Raw genomic sequence first — 16,684 nt, 5'->3', positions numbered from 1 at the left:
ATTGTTAATACAATAGTCTGCACTAGTGATGGTCTATGAAGACGTGCAAAACCCCAGAGAGCACTGAATGCCTGTTCTGATAAATATGCCTTAATCAAGGCAGGATGTGTCAACAAGGTGAGTACAGTCAAATAGAGATAGGTAGTTATTGTTTAATGGTTTAGCATAATAAAACATTGGGTACATTTGCAAGTAGCACAGGAGATTAAACCAATTGGGATTGCTTTATTTCTCATGGTCCTAGTCACAATCTTGCACTCTTGTGCAAGATGCACTGTTGTTCTTTTAGTGTGGTCATTTAAATTTCATGTGTAGGTCTGGCCAAGCTTTCCCAGTCATCACTAAAGACTTCAGCCCTCTCGGCTTTGGCCTGCTGATTGTTCTTGCTGTGGACTCAAGCCTCAGTTCACTTGCTCTGGTCTGATTTCTCAGTCTCTTCTTGGTCATGCCTCACTGTCTCTCATGGCACAGGTTCTGGTCCTCTCAGTTCTCACATGTTCCCTGTCTTGCCCTGGGGGCACAAGCTTTGGCTCCATGGCTTCAGCCTGCCCCTGTTGCACCTTCTTGGGGCTCAGAACCCAAAGTACATCCCAAGCCTCCCTGCATGGCCTCCAGTCCTCCCCTCCATTCACAACCCAGTTGTCTGGTTGCAGTTTTAAACACAACACAAATACAAGCAATCCATTTCCAAATGGAAAGTTCACCCTTACTCTGGGCAAATGCCATATCACAAGCTGTACTTTCTCCCATAGCTTCTCCTTCAAGCTCTGTTGGGTAGCTTGTTTCCTATGGCCATCTCCCCCAAGGAGCTTCTATCCCTGCAGCATGCCAGACCAAATTCCCCACCTTGCTTCAGGCACTGGTCTTGTATATAAACCACCACCCTTTCCAGTCAAGTAGCTTCCCAGAAAGACACAGCGATTTGCCCTTTTGCCTGAAGGCCAGCCTGCCCTTCTCTGCTGTTGCCTAACCCAGCTTCCTGCAGTCTTTACCTCCTAGCTGCCTGGACATCATCCCCTTAGTTGCTTATTGCAGCGCAGCTAGATTTTGCCCAGCTGCCTGCCTACACCAAAAGCTTAGCCTGCTGCACTATCCTCTTAAAGTAACAGAAGCCTCTGTCTTCCTGTTACAAGCCACAGTAATGTTTTGCTGCAGGAGTACTCATACTCAACGTAAGCTACACTGTGCAGTATAGATTTATCCTGAGCTGGATCCTGTAGGTGCCAGTATAGTACAAAGTAATTAATTGGTATTAATGATGCAAAAGATGATTTAGGAGAGGCAAGGTAGATCTAGGATACTGGAGTTGTTATTGCAAGGGTCTGAGAGCTGTAGATCAGCAAGCTTGTATTGACTTCAGTTACTTGCATTCTGCAGGGGGGATATTACAGATGCTGGAGTCACCAAAATGCTTGGCACTATAAGCATGTCAGGCAGCCAAATGGTGTGCAAGATGTCTGGGCGGCAGCCCCACCCCCAATGGTCCTAATCTTGGCCATCCAAAATGGTGGTCCTGCTAAATGACCCATGGTTCAAAATGATAGGAGAGTCCCAATGAGTAGATTTTTTCCAAGGGGTCCCAATGTGTCTCACTAGCCACACTGGTCATATGACCAGAAGGGCTAGTGAAACAACTGGGCATTGCACCCAGTGCAGGAAGTGTGCAGAGCAGAATCACTGTCCCGTGACTCATTTAAACTAAGGTTCTGTTGATACAGCTTACAGCAGCCTGTGTATTTTATCTGAGTGATAGTTCATCCAAAGTTCATTATTTAATCATTATTAACAATAACATTTTCTTTTGATTTCACCGAGTTGGTATGTTTAACCATGTGATTGAAGCAATACTGTTTTTCCTTGTCCCAATTCTGTCAGGCTACTGAACCTGTTCTGTTTGACTCTGTTGATGATTGGAGGGGCTGGGACTATATGTTGGTACATTGGGAATCAGGCTTTGAGTAGAAGAATACTGGGGCTGTCACAGGAATAACACAGGCATAGGAGCGCAACACTTGTGTCATAGACATATCATATCCAAGTCATTCAAGCCTCTCTTGCACAAAACTGTCTTTGCTGGACAACTAGTATGTAAGAATAACTCAACCCCAGTCTTTTCAACAACAGGTGATATTCCTGACACCATTAAATGAAGTCCTAAACAATTTAAGATTCCCTATTAATCTGAGCAATTTTGTGTTCTGTTCAGGAAAACATGTTGGCTATTGAGAGCAGAGGGCTGAATCATCCTTTTCATGGTAATTTGCGCCCGATTATACTTTAACCCTTATCCTGAGTATGAACCAGGAACCTGAGCAATGTCCAAAGAGCTAAGGAAAAAAACGAGGTTTCCTCATTCCTCCTGAGTGGTGTTGCAGGAAGTTCTCCTGACCCCGGAGCTTTTGTGGTTCTTTTTGTGTTCTTTTCTGACCCAGAAGGCTGACTCACCAGTTTATAGAGTCCTGCTATACCATTCAAAACCAGAGTTCAGTGAGGAATGGGAAGGAGCTAGAAAGGCCCAGCTTACATATGGACAGGTTGCATTTTTTAACAGATTGTCTTGTGCTGCAATATACTTTCCCTAGTGTAACTAGAAAAATAAGCTTTTCATGTTGAGAGTGTGAAACTTTCCTACTGGGTACATTATTACCACAACTCAGCAGTTGCTATAGTCACAACGGAGATATGACAGCAGAAAAGAAAAGAGCCTGTGCACTCAGAAATGGGAGCAGTTTATATATGACTGTATGTGTCAGGAGTCAGGTCAGCAAGCAAGTTAAATTGCCCCTAGATGGCCCTGGTTACCCAAGTGGCCTAACTGCTTCCAGTGCACTGATATATTGATTGTCATGACCCCCAGGCCAGCCAGCCTAGTGGGTAAAGACAGGTGTACAACTGGGTGTTACAGGGGTAAGGGGCAGAAGTAACAAGTCAGGAGCCAAAATGCCAAGCCAGGGTCAGGATCCAGAAATCAGAAACCTAGTTACTAAGTCTGAAGGATAATCCACAGGGCAAAGTCTAAGAGTAAACTAAGTCAGGATCAGAAGGTCCTTAAATGCGGCCCCAGAACCAATCAGAGGGAAGGGCTGGGGCCAGCTGGACTTAATTCATAGTAACTGAGTCAGGAGACATAACAAGGGCTTCAGGGCAGGAGTCTGCCTGAGCCTGGCAGGGCTGACCCAAGCTGTGGTACAAGAGCCTTACATAGATTATGTACAGCTCAACCTCCCTTAGCCTCATGCACCATGACCAGAACATGTATGGCATAAGATTTTCAAAGAATCATATTTAGGCCAAATGTAGATTAAATTCCAAGTGGGAAGCTCTTAAAGCACATCCCTGAAAAGGGGGTTAGTACTCTGCTACATTTCAGTACAAATGCATTGTCAACTGATCTCCTCCAAAAAGTTTGCAACTAAGTTTTTCTGGATTTTTTTTTTAAAAAGATAATGGGAAGCTTTTCCTCTGTATCATTGTCCTTTGCTCAGAAGTGGTTTAACTGACACTCCTCCCCCCCCCCCCCCCCCCCCCCAGAGTTTCAAATGAAAAACAAAACACTTCGGGGCAAAAATCAGAAGAGTTTACCTTGAATTATGAAAGCTGCAAAATGTTGAGCATGAGTGTACATGATTAGATTAGAAGAAATTACTCATGCAGCCTTTATTATAATGGTCAAATTGCTCCCAGAGTAAAAATGACAATGCATCCCTCCTTGCCCTGCAATGGCTCCGTGTACAGAAAACACTAGTTGATGAGAAGATATAACCTCAGCCTAGGGAATTCACATGGCGAGGTCCAACCTGAAAATTGGGCATCTCTATTAATTTGGAGGATGAGACCCATCAGATGGACTGTAGCACCACAAACCGTCTTTCCCACAGTAAACCTGCAATGAGGCAGAAGTGTTATCTGAGTAAAAGCTGGACCATGCATTACTTTTATATCTCATAGAAGCTGTAGCGCTTGTGGTGTCTGTGGTGATTACTATGTCTTGACATGATGTGAACCCAAATACAGGTAAGCTTGGAAGATTTTACTGGAAATGGTTATAAGAAGGTGTGGTATATACGCTATTTGCTGGCAAAGCAAAGTATGGCCTGGGCTGAGTGGGCTCTGGTTATCCACTGAGTCAGCTCATTAAGAAGAAAAGCAAAGGTCAGTGGCAGAATCCTGACAGTCGGAGTAGGGCATATTTCTATTCATGTTGATCAGACTGCCAAACTAGACAAGTGGGTATAATATATGGGCATGCATAAGATCAGGCAAGATATAGGTAGGTGACAAGGTGGCTTCATTTGAGACTGTGGACCCAGGGAGGCCTCCTCATAATGGTCACCAGAAAAATGCAAGGATCCCAAATATGAGAGGTTGTGATTCTCTTATTGTGCGAGCAGCCTTCACCCCTGCCCACACACAAGATGAGTCTCTCTTCAAAGATCTCAGGACAATTTAAGTGGGACTGGACTTGCAGGGTACTCTGTGAATCTTGTATGTTGGGCTTGCATTTCCTCCCTTCCATTTTCTCCATCTCCAGGTAAAAATCTTACCTCTTCTCTCATAATACTTTCTGTGCCTCAAAAGAAATTGATTTTTGTACAGATCCTACCTGTATGAGAGAAGTCTCTAAACTCAAGTAGTGGGGATTAAAATAACCACCATGGTCTAGCAGTGATCCTTTCCTACATTGCAATAAATTATGGCTAGAAGAGATTAATATTAAGAGACACCTATAGGAATACCAGTATGGTGTGTTGGCACATGTCTTCATCTAGGTACATGTTGTCTACACTTTAGTCATAGCAAACACAGCAGCTCACATAGAAACAAACTAACTAGCTGGAAGCCTGTAGCAGAACAGAGTAACTACACACTCCGAACTGCCTGAGCTTTTTACACTGAAGTTAATTTATACATGTGTACAGCTACATTGACACTAATTTATATATGCTTTCCTTCATAGCCATTAACAGTGTTTGAGTAGCACAGAGTACTTTTACTGATATATTCTTAGAAATGTCCCTAAGTATTAACATAGTCTTAATGTGGATGCAGTTATGCTGAGAAAGCTGCACTTTGTAAAAGCTTGGTCACTTAAGTAAATCAACAATATTCAGCTTTATTGAATAAACTTCATCTATGTTACAGGTGTCTGCCAGTACAGCTGTGTGAGAGATCACATCTGTTCACATCTCTGACCAATAAAGCTATGCCTATAGGGCCAGGCACAGACATTACACTTTTACAGGTATAAGTGATTGAAAACTGGTCTATACCCATAACAGAACAGAAGTTCGGCACACGGGTGGTTTACAAATGGCAGAGCCCAGTCTAAGATTTACACGTCCCATCAAAGAATGAATATTTGTTCTGTTCGCTACCAGTCTAAACTATGCCACTTACATAAAACTGCATAACTTGAATTAATTCTGTCTCGGGCTTTTTGAATGTCTGTACTTAGCCTAGAAGCCTACAACGTAGACCTAGAAGGTAGTTATCAATGTAGAAGGTAGTTATCACAGTAACTTAAATGATCTTAATCAGCATCTGTGCTTCTGTGTATGAACAAACTACCACAGATAGATTGACACTCGCGCAGACAGTGAAAGAGCTTTTTGTGTGCTTGCCCACATAGAAAAAGTAGCCAAGAGATTAATAAAGTTCTAAGAATTTGTATTTCTTTATTTATTTTGCCTATTGCTTTTCATTGAATGATAGAATCTCATTGAATTCTCTAGAGAAGGGACTATCCTATTGTCCATCTAATTCCTGCCACAATGGGGGCCCTGATCCTTGACAGTGATTGTTAGGCATATAATAATACAAAAATAAGGACCATGAATATGCACATCAAAATCTATGGTTATTTATACAAACATAATCTCTGTTAAGAGACTATTATAAGGTAGTTGCTAAAGTTGTTAGAGGTACTTGCCAGCTGCCAGGAGACTTGTGAAGTAGTAATTATCACCAGTTACCTACCAGGATACTCAATGCCTTCCCACCCTCAGGGTTTTTTATTATTATTATTCTTAGCTGCACATTATCTACCTTTAACAACATTTTAAAAATAACTTCAGGAAGGAGTGGATCACACATCATTTTAATAATTAAAAGCAACAAGCTGTTCCCTTGTTTCACAAAATTTGCCAGTTTGGAGCACTTGCTGATTAGATAAGCTCTTCTAGTCTCACTATTCCAGTCTCTAAGGGAGAAAAAACCCAAGTAATTATCATTATTCCATGAAAAAAATATTTATTTATGTTTTCAACCAGAGTAATATACTGAGCACATAAAAGTTACTATGTAGGTTCTGGGTTTAAAGTGCCAGGGTTTGTCTGTTGGTTCATAGGGAAAAGCTTATCTCACTAGCCCATCATATTAGCCATGCAAACTAAACAGCTCCACTGTTTACAATTTCCTGTTTGTAAAAGAAGCCTAGTAGAAACATTTTGCCTGGATATAGCATTTTTACACTTGATAGATCTTCAAGCATTGACAAAGATGTTGGTACTCCTTTTCACAAGTAGTGTGATTAAGTTCATAGACATAAAGCTTCTTTTCTGAGGCATCTTTTCTGTAGTATGTTTTAGCCTATTGGAGCAAAAGCCTGGATTCTCTTCCAAGTTTTTCCCCAAATATCTCATTGGGCTTTACTCAAGTCATGATTAGACCTGTGGGTATTTATTTTTCCCCATAGGTTTTACCACTTTGTCCAAAACCAATGGAAAGCTGAGGAGGGAGGAAAGAAGAGGGGGGGTGTTCTAAAAGTCAGGTGCCTTTGGCCCCAATTTTAGCAGTACTGAGGGCCCTATTCCTGGGAATTAGGCATCTATATACCTTTAAGGATCTGAGTCTAGTGACTTAGAAAGTTGTTTCCAACTTCCCAAAATGACTTGGGGCCAGATCCAAATCCTTCTTGGAGACACCTAGACAAGACTTAGGCAGAATTAAGATAAAGGAATCAAGAAAAAAAGCCCCACTTCAGCAGTGGCAGAACTGCTTCAGCACTAGTTTCAGTAAGCATCTCCATTTTGACCTAAAAATACCTACTCAGCTCCAATACTTGGGCTGAGAAATTATGTAGATCAGCCACAAATGCACCTGACTCCCACCACACATGATCCAGAATGATAGGGGTGCAGATAGAAGTGCCAATTTTTTCCGGGTCTGGCCACAGAAAGCAGTTTATAGCTGGGACCAAGCACAAATGCACAGTTGCAGACATCTTCAAAAATGGCCAATAAGGTGAAAATCTGACCCCTCATTGCATGAGGTATCAGATGAAGACATTTCAAAATGTAGCGTCTTCTGTAACTTGTGTCTGCTGAGCTCCCAGCCTGTTGCTGTTTTCAGAATGGGAGGGGGGAAAGGGAGAGGAAGGAGTTTAGTCTGGGGGGTTTTCAGCCCTCCTTGCATGGTAGAGCGGATGTATTGGAGCTCCCCAACCTCAAGGTGGGGGGGGGCTCCAACTCATCCACCCCACCCATCAGCACTGACTGGGGAGCCCCAATAACAAGCTCTTTCTGTTGCCTTTCCATGCTCCCATTCTGAAACCAGGAGCAATGGCAGAGAGCCCAGTCATTGCTCTGGGAACCTGGTTGCAGGCTCCCAGCCTGCAGCTAAATTCCCCCTGCCCCCCACCCTGCCCACCCCGAACTAATAGTGAACTTCTGTTTGGTCTGGGGAAAGGTTGTAACTCTGAATGCTTTGCAGAGATGGTTCTGAGTTACAGCTTGGAGCTGCACTTCTATTTGCACTCCCTGGGAGGTGCGCAAACTCTGCTTTAGTCGCCATTTTGTTAGGCAGCAGCAGATCATGCCTAGGAACTGCTGCACGCTTGCAGTTCATTGTGGAAGAGAGCTGGTAGGGTAGATTTAACCACATTTTGCAAAACTGCCTGCCAAAGAAAGCACTTGTGCAAGAAGTCGGAGGCCTGGACTTTGGGGCCTCAGCCTGAAGGGATTCAAAACTACATCTCCCATTTGGTGTACCCTAATAATCATCAGGCTATAGGCAAGAACCCTTGAACCCCCCCTGTTGAAGCTGGGCTATTAGGCAGCCAAAAGTAAAGGATTAGTGGAGAGAGAAGAACAAGCAAGGAGCTTGACTCTGTAGCTCAGGAGTGGGCAAAACGTGGCCCCCGGGCTGGAAGCAGCCTGCCAGGCCATTCTATCTGGTTCGCAGAGCCCCTAAAAATTTTGGAAAATCAATATTTATCTGCCCCTGGCTGCCTATCATGCGGCCCTCAATGGCTTGCCAAAACTCAGTAAGCAGCCCTCCACCCAAAATAATTGCACACCCCTGCTGTAGCTCCAGGTGGTAGGCTTTCCCATCGGAGGAGGTAGGACCTACAGTAATAAGAGTTATTGAAATAGGTAATATGAGAGCTGAGGCCATCCTAGCTCTCAGCCCTCTTCCCGATTCTTAAGATATGGGCTTGTGCCATGACTGGAAATATACCTCATACTAGGGCCTAACTTCTTGCCTTCATTCAGCTCTGCAGAGCCTCCTGAGTTAAGTGACGTCCTTCCCACCTGCCACCATCTTATATGTCTGTGTAACTTCTCACCAAATAGCTTGGTTCCTCCTTTATGCTTTTTCTTCTCTGTAGAGAAGTGTTCCAACCAGTGAGGTATCATTTTTCATTCTTCTTTTTCTGTCTGGACATTGATACCATGCTCACCAAGAAGTAAAAAATGACTCAAAGGAATAATAAATCCCACTTATTTTTGGATGACCCAAATCTATTTTCTCTCACCCACTTTTTTCCCCAGAAGCTAACCTAATGAGTTACCATTCCACGCCCTGATGCCCCCGATGCAACAGTAGCTTGCTGCTAAGTCAGGGGTGGACCAATGTGAGGCATGGATGCCACAAGTGACATGGGAAGCCTCTGTATGTGGCACACAGCTGAATGGGGAGTGGTCAGGCAGCACACTAGCAGATAGGGTAGAGAGCAGCAAGCAGAGCATTGGATCAAGCAGGCAGTATAGAGGAGGAAGCAGAAAGCAGAGCAGAAGACCAGGCAGGGGAAGGGGATCAGAGTGGCACTTGAGACGGGTATAGGGCTAATTTGTGGCATGCCTGTCAAAAGGTTAGCCCCCCACTGTGCTACGTTATATGCTGTTCTCCTGCCCCTTCCTGTTCCCTCAGACTAAATAATCTCATCTGAAGTCTGACTCTCCTCTGATGGAACGAGCAGCACAGAAGAGGTGAGCAAATATAGGCCTGCTGGTGATTAAAAATATGGCTAGAACATACCAAAGAGGTAAGACAGATCTGTTTCCATGGTCTCAGAGGGCGAGTGTCTATTGCTCTGCACTGACGCGGTGTGATTCTCTGGCTAAACTGATGTGCCTACAGAATGAAAAGTGAGACTTTCAGGAGACAGACCATTACAGACTGTCTCCTTTTCTAGAACTATTTGGTCTCATTCATCTTCATTCTTCATGGGCTAAATCATGTTATGGCCAAGTAACCCAACAACTAATCTTGTTAGTGCCTCTGAATGGTTCTATCAGTGCATTACCCCAATATTTGCCCTGCCTACCTTTATGAAGTATCGTGTTTCCTCAGCAACCACTGAAGTCAAAGGGAATTAACAGTGCTCAGCACCTCCTAGGGGCCAGGCCCAGGTACTTTTACCATAATGACCAGTGATCACTTCACCCATCAGGAACAATGGCACCTTTACCTTCTAAAGTGCCATTCTAATCGCTCTTCTTTCCACGTGTGTAGTTATGCCTTCATCAGACTTACCGCTGCAGGTCAAGTTAAGGTGAAGTGTTTGCTTTGTAGTGTGTAGATAACAGGTGGGTCTGAGTTAGTACTGGGAGGGGGCCTGTCATGGGAATATGTTGGAAAGGGAGGTGGCTAGACAAACTTATGAGTAATTGTGAAGACAGGTAGCATGTGAGGGGTTTGTAATGTTAATGCTTTAGGATGCAGTGATTTTTCTAGATGATTTAGTCATCCACCTGAAGTTCAAAAAGCTAATCGTGACTGGGAACAACCTTAAGCAAGGTGGAATATTATGCAAACTGTGCCATCCAATGAGCAGCATGCCTCAGAGACAATCTTTTGAAGCATGGCTCCCTCCTGGCTTTTTCCTTACTCCAGGCATGTGGTAATTTACTGCTATGCCATCAGTAATTTATCATCTCCTCTGGCTCTGGCTCAGCAACTCCAGTCAGTAAGTAGAGCATGGAGCTAAGGTTTCACATGCTGCACAGCCACCTGGTCTAGCTAAGCGTTCAGTGTGTAAGTTGCCCCACATACTTCTGCACCCTATGGGCCAGATTTTAGTCTACTTATTTAGTGTGTAAATGATATCTAAATGTACTCCCTTTCCATCCTGCTCCAGTCTGTGGCTGCCTGGTCCTCATCCCAATACCTGCAGGCCCCCTGGCAGCTGTCTGCTGCCCTGCAGCAAGCCCCTGCCTGGGAGGAAGTCCTCCATTACCTCCTGCTGCCAGGAGCCCCTGGCCCAGCCCCCACCCTGGGTCTGCTGCCACCAACCTGGGCCCAGGCCACTCGCCCCTGCTCCACATGTGGAACTGGAACTGCCTGGAGAGGCACCAGGACTGGACATCGGCCATGCTGGGCCTCGACGCTGCCAGCCAGAGGGGAAGCTGCTCACCCTGGAGGATCACCGGGTACTGCTGCCCTGCTGGGCAAGCCCCCAGCCCACTGCAGTTGCTGCAGCATGAGGACCCATCAGGGAATGGCCAGAGGCTGGGGGGCTGGCCACCTGTCCCTGGGCTCTGCCCCCTAGGTGCCTTTATCCCAAGGCTGCCCACTCTGGGACTCCAGAAAAAATCCACCTTGTACATAGTTTCCACAGGGAAGAGTGTTTCTTATGGTTGGGGGGTACGCTGGATGGTGGAGGGGCTCTGTGTGTTGAGGAGGGAGGATTTCTGTTGGATGTGGGGAAAATAAAGACTTTTTCTTCTGATGTGTCTGCAGTGCGTGTGGTGCAGGTTTTGGGTGGGAGGGTAGGGGGTCTGTGGGCAGCAGTGCAGGCAGGCTAGAGAGGGGAGTGCGGGAGGTGGTTGGCCAGGGCCTGTCACACCCAGTACCCTGGTCTCCACTGGTGGGTGCGTAGCTCTTCTGGGGCCTAGGCAGCCCATGGAGGGTGCAAAGCAACTTCTTAACTTCTTGTATGGATCTAAATGAATTATTTGGTTTCTTGTGGATATAGTCAGAGTGAGCTCAAGGAACTTAAAAACTGGAATCAATGGGCTAAATTCAGGTTTGGAATAAATCTTACATTGTTAGATCAGGGATGAGTTAGGAAGCTCGTATTAAACACTGTGGATTTAACTTTGCCTGCTGTAACAGCCCCTCACCCATCTTCCCTGCCTGCAGCACAGAGCCCGCATGGCCATACCAACACTGCATCAGCCAGAAGTATGCTCCTGATTGACTAGGAGCCCCTGGGCAACAGGCCAAAAGCGTGAGGCAGACGGGGGCAGGGGGGAATAGCAGTGGAGGGACTGGAGACAACCCCAGCCATTCTCACCCTTGGCAGAGCCTGGAATGCTCTCCCCGTGGCAGGGAAAATGGAGGCAGTGTAGACTGGGAATGCCACGGGATAGCCAACCAGCTGCACCACAAACCGTCCAGGGTAGGCAAGAGGCGAAACCGGGATCCCAATTCCAGCCAGATGCGATGGGGAGAGGCTGCTGGCAAACCCTCTTGCAGGAAGCACCGAGCCAGGTCAAAGCAGCAGCACAGCAGGCATTGAGCCCTCACCTGGAGACACCCGTGTGAGAACCATAACTCAGCCATTCCGGCCACAGATACCCAGGGACCATGCACAGAGGGTAACTGGGGAAAGGGTCCCTAAAGCCATGCCCACAGCACACGGGCCCACCAGAGAAACCCATGGATTGGGTATTCATCTGCAGGTGGCTGGGAGGGAGCACAGGCCTCATGGGGGCACGAAGATAGCCTCCCCAAGGTGAAGCCTTACCTGGCCCAGCACAGAAGATGTGCCACTGCAGTCACATCCAGCCCACAAGAAAGCACTGGAGCATCTCCAGGTGAGTACTGGGTCATCATTTGAACATCAAGTCATGGCAGGAAACCAGGTAAGGTGTGATGTAGGTACAGGGCACACCTGTGACACTGCAGCAGTAGCACTGGGCAGGAGCCTGTCACACCTGGATAATCTGCAACCAGTTCCAATTACTTTGTGAGTTAGAGTTGCACTGTCTCTCCTTGGCCATTTCTTTGTGTCCCACAGAGGGAAGTCTGAATTACATCCATAAGTTTGCACCCTACTGCTGCCCCTCTCTGCCTTTTAATTGAAATCACCCTGGATGGCATTTCTGTCATTTGGAAAATGAAACGTTAGATGGACATTGGATCCCATGTTACTTTGACCCACTATTCTGTCCATTAGGCCACAGTGCTTCTGCAGTATGAAAATTGTACAAAAGTTACTTTTCCTTAAGAAGGGACAAAAGGATCTTATGCAAATTCTGTACCCCTCATGTAGCCTTAAAGGCTAAAATACAGTTATGGGCCAGGGACACAACAATGAGTTCTGCAACACAGGCATTTCCATAGCAGTATAAACTCTACATTTGCAAAGTTGTCTATTGCATTTTCGGATGTCCAGGTATTTTCTTTTGTTGCTAAAGGATGCTGAACAATGCAGAGCTGTAAGCATGTTACGGGAGCTCTTGACCAGTGGTGTAACTAGGGGATGACCTCAGGGTACCTGTCCCAGATGCCAAATGTGGTGGGGAGGGTGAAAATAATCTGGCTTCCATTGCAGACACATAGCAGCAGTGGTGACCAGAAGTTACCACTACCTCTGTATGTGGTAATTGCCCCAGCCACCTGGCTGTATCCTTAAGCCTCTGCTCTTGACTGCTAGTTGGATTGACCTTCTGTTTTGCGGTTTGGCACTGGGTTAAGATACAGTTCTTAACACAACCACAGAACTATGTTGTTCCACTCACAGTAACACTGACAATTCATTTTAGAACCAGACACACTAACCCATCCAGGCAACCTTGCTTGGGCAGGCATTGCTAACTTGGATCTGTGGGCAAGTCCTTGTGTAGTGTGAATGCAAGTCTTAAAGTTAATGGGAACCTTGGTCAATTCTCTATTTCATATTCAATTCTCAAAAATAACAGCAGACCAGGTGTACTTATGAATAAGTAACAATTACATCATTGAGCAGTGTGTTTTTGACTTGCAATAAATAAGGAAAATAAACCAGTTTAAGAAGTAATAGAATCTCTTTCCAGGATTGGCCATTAATTGCAAAAATAGCTATGATTGAAGTTGAAGAAGAAACAGGAACAGGTTTCTAGAAAAAACAAGTGCAGCATTGTTCCTAATAATCTCCCAGGTAAGGAATTAGGTAAATACAGGGAGTATCTACATGAGACACTGGCTGTGCAGTAGCTTGTTACTACTGTGCAGAGGTGTCACGTGGCAGGAAGCATGATGCAATGTTACTGTGCAGTAGTAATGAGCTACTGCGCAGTCAGCATCACCTAAAAGCTGTTCAGTGATACTACTGCACACACAGTAATGCTAGTTACTGCACAGTTGTTTAGTACATGTGTATACACAAGTACTAAATGACTATGCAGCAATGACTGTGTAGCCAGCATCTTGTGTAGATGCAGCCACAGTAAGTGTAATTCTTTCTGAGCTGGGCAGCATGGTCTAATAGTTAGAAAGTAAGACTGGGGAATGAGAGACCCAGATTTGAGCCCTTGCCTTTTAGCCATCGACTTGTTTCATGGTCTTGGGAATTTCAGCTCTTTTATCCTTTTTACCTAGCTGTAAAACAGAAGTAACAATAATTCTTGCTTCCTTTCCGGAGTATTGTAAGGATTGGTAAATGTTGACAAAAAGAGAACAAGTACTAAGTATAGTTATTATGAAATAGATCATTTTCCATGAAGTAGCCACTGGGTCTTTAACAGTGGGCTAAATCTATCCCTGTGGCAATTCCTGATACTTGAATTTTTCTCCGTGTATCTAAATACTTCCCAGTGTAAGGAAATCCAGAGTGCTGAAGCTGGGGGCTCAAGGAGGAGATAATGATTTCTAATGTGTGGAATGCAATGCCCTCTGACACGTCTGTGTGTTGACGTTTCTGCTGAGTTCCTCTTATCTTGCAACTGTCACATTTTATTGCACCATTAAGTTGGGCTGCACTCTTTTAACTTAAAAACTTAGCAATTTTTGGATTCTAAAAACCAAGAATCCACATAAAAAAGATGTTAACCTCAAAAGAGAGTCCTCTGACGTCCCCCTTTGATGCTGAATCTCATTCATCTTCAGTTCTTTCCACTGTGAAAGCAATTGTGTGGTCACAGACTAGGGGAGGGGGAAAAATAAATTGTCATGATGATACAGACAAACACTTATTGATTAAAAACTCGGTTCTTTACTGCATCATTGGCTGGGTAGTGACATTTGCCAGTAAAACATAATCATACCAATACAGTAAAACCAATACCAATGTATTGCAAATATTTATGAAAAAGCATCTGGTTGCAAAACTTTTCCATTACTTCCTTGCACAGCACAGTAACTTCACCACTTGCAGTTCCACTTTACAATGTCCATTCTACACGAAGCTACATCTTGTAAGCATCCTCTCTCTCACTCGTTAAACACACTCATGCACACACGTACATGGAACTTTGCACACACAGTCCATTAATAACTGCTAGTAGGTGGGTTGCTCTTATATTTACAGGATCAGCTGCATAAACTAAACTGGCTGGATTAGCTAATGTAGCAACATGACCACATACCTCCTCGAAGTGCTAGCTAAAAAGTGAGATGTTATAAAAGTCTCAATGCAATTACAGACTAAGCCCAAGACCATTCTTTATGGCCTCTTGAATATGTAATTAGAGTGAGACTCATGACTTTGTCCAGTAGGGTTTCCTTGAGTAGTGTGTTCGGGCTCATGTTGCAGGCCAGCAAGAAGTGAGAGAACTGTAGGGGAGCATGCATAGTCCTTGTATCACTCTTGGTTAACACTCCATCCTTGTATTGAAAAAAACAAGTGAATAACAGGTGACGAAGTTGGCAACCAAGCCCTTATTCCACACCCATTGGGTGGTGGCCCGCAGAAAGCACTCGGAGCCAGCAGTCCCATGAGCTCCTCTCTGGATTCTGTGTTTTGATCTCCTCCTTTCTTGCTTGCAGGCAGTTCCATCTGCTGTCTTTCTGCTGGCCATGCTACACTGGCTCTTGGCTGGCCAGCCCCTGATCCCGATCCCATCATATGAGAACGTTGCTGAAACCACACCAAAATGTTCAGTTGTTCTTTATAACGTCTCACATTTGTGGAAAGTATAACTCCCATGCAACTCCTTTTATACACCCACCAAATTCATCATTCATGTCTTTCTGGTTGACTAAAGCCACTAATGACATGACACTTCTGATTGCACCCAGTAATATATAGGCTGTGAGTCCAGAAAAGCCCCTTCCCTATGCAAATGTGTCATTAATGAAGCATCTCTCTAATAAAAGGTTAATCCTATTTGCTGCTGTCCACTTAATCTCTTGGCCCAGAAGTGAGCTTCAAACATTCTCTTCATATGAAGCTGCAGAAACCCAGACAGACACTTACACAACAGCAGCTGCTGAGGACTTTGTCCCACTCTCCCTGGCAATAATGCAACAGCAGAGCAGAGTCTGGCTCTCTCCCCTCCTGGCTGCTGCTCAGCTTGGGTTATACAAATGAACGCTGGAATCTGGAAGGCCCCATATCACCATTCATGTGAAGCTTTCACTCTAATTGGCTGGTCAGACCATCTTGGTGATGACACAGATCTGTGCCTGATGCAACAACACCCAGCACTGACAAACACTGAAAATCACTGCAGCCAGAACAGTTCCCTCCATACTCCGTCAAGGGAGACACGTTTTGTGGGCTCACATTGCACCACAAAAAAGAGCTAGCAGATCAGTTGTAATGCCACCAGTAACTCTAATATTCAGTCTGATGGTGGCATTGTAAAAACTATTGTAAAGTCTCTGCCCACTATCTGACAAGTCCCACGCTTTTCTGTCTGTTTCCTTGACATCATGAAACATTTTCCTTTCAAAATATTCTTAACACTCCAAATTCCTTCTCATACTTTTCTATCAAACCCTAATCAGGTTGTACGTATGCAGTTTTCCATTTCTTGGGAGGGTGAAAACAGGTGCCGTGCACTGTCTACTGTGGCTTATTTCGGCCCTGACAATCCTCCAATATAGGCCACATAGGCAGACCCAGACCCCAGCTGGAGTCTTTCCATTTCTGTGGGTTTCCTGCACAATACATCACAAGACTAGAACCTCAAAACTAGTATAAATACCTTTAAACTTCTTTGGTCACTTGGCCTTCCAGCAATGACCAACATTATCACCATCCCATTCCCACCTTAGAACAAAACCCATGTATGTGTACTGAGCTGTTTTGTGCTGAGTTTTTCTGTCATCTCTATCCCAGATCATTTTAGAGTTTCAGAAAACAATAGGACATCAGCATATGCACTTTATAGCACACATGCATATATGTACAAGGCAATTTAAAAACAACTCTCATATGTTCAGAGGCACAAACATTAGCAAGCATTGTAGTCAGTGAATAAACCCTAGTTTCTGTTCAGTGGAATCAAAGCCCTGGGTTTTTTCCCATTGATTA

This window comes from Alligator sinensis, unplaced genomic scaffold (assembly GCF_000455745.1).
Source record: "Alligator sinensis unplaced genomic scaffold, ASM45574v1 scaffold198_1, whole genome shotgun sequence".
Lineage (NCBI taxonomy): Eukaryota > Metazoa > Chordata > Crocodylia > Alligatoridae > Alligator > Alligator sinensis.
This window is presented reverse-complemented; position numbering follows the sequence as displayed.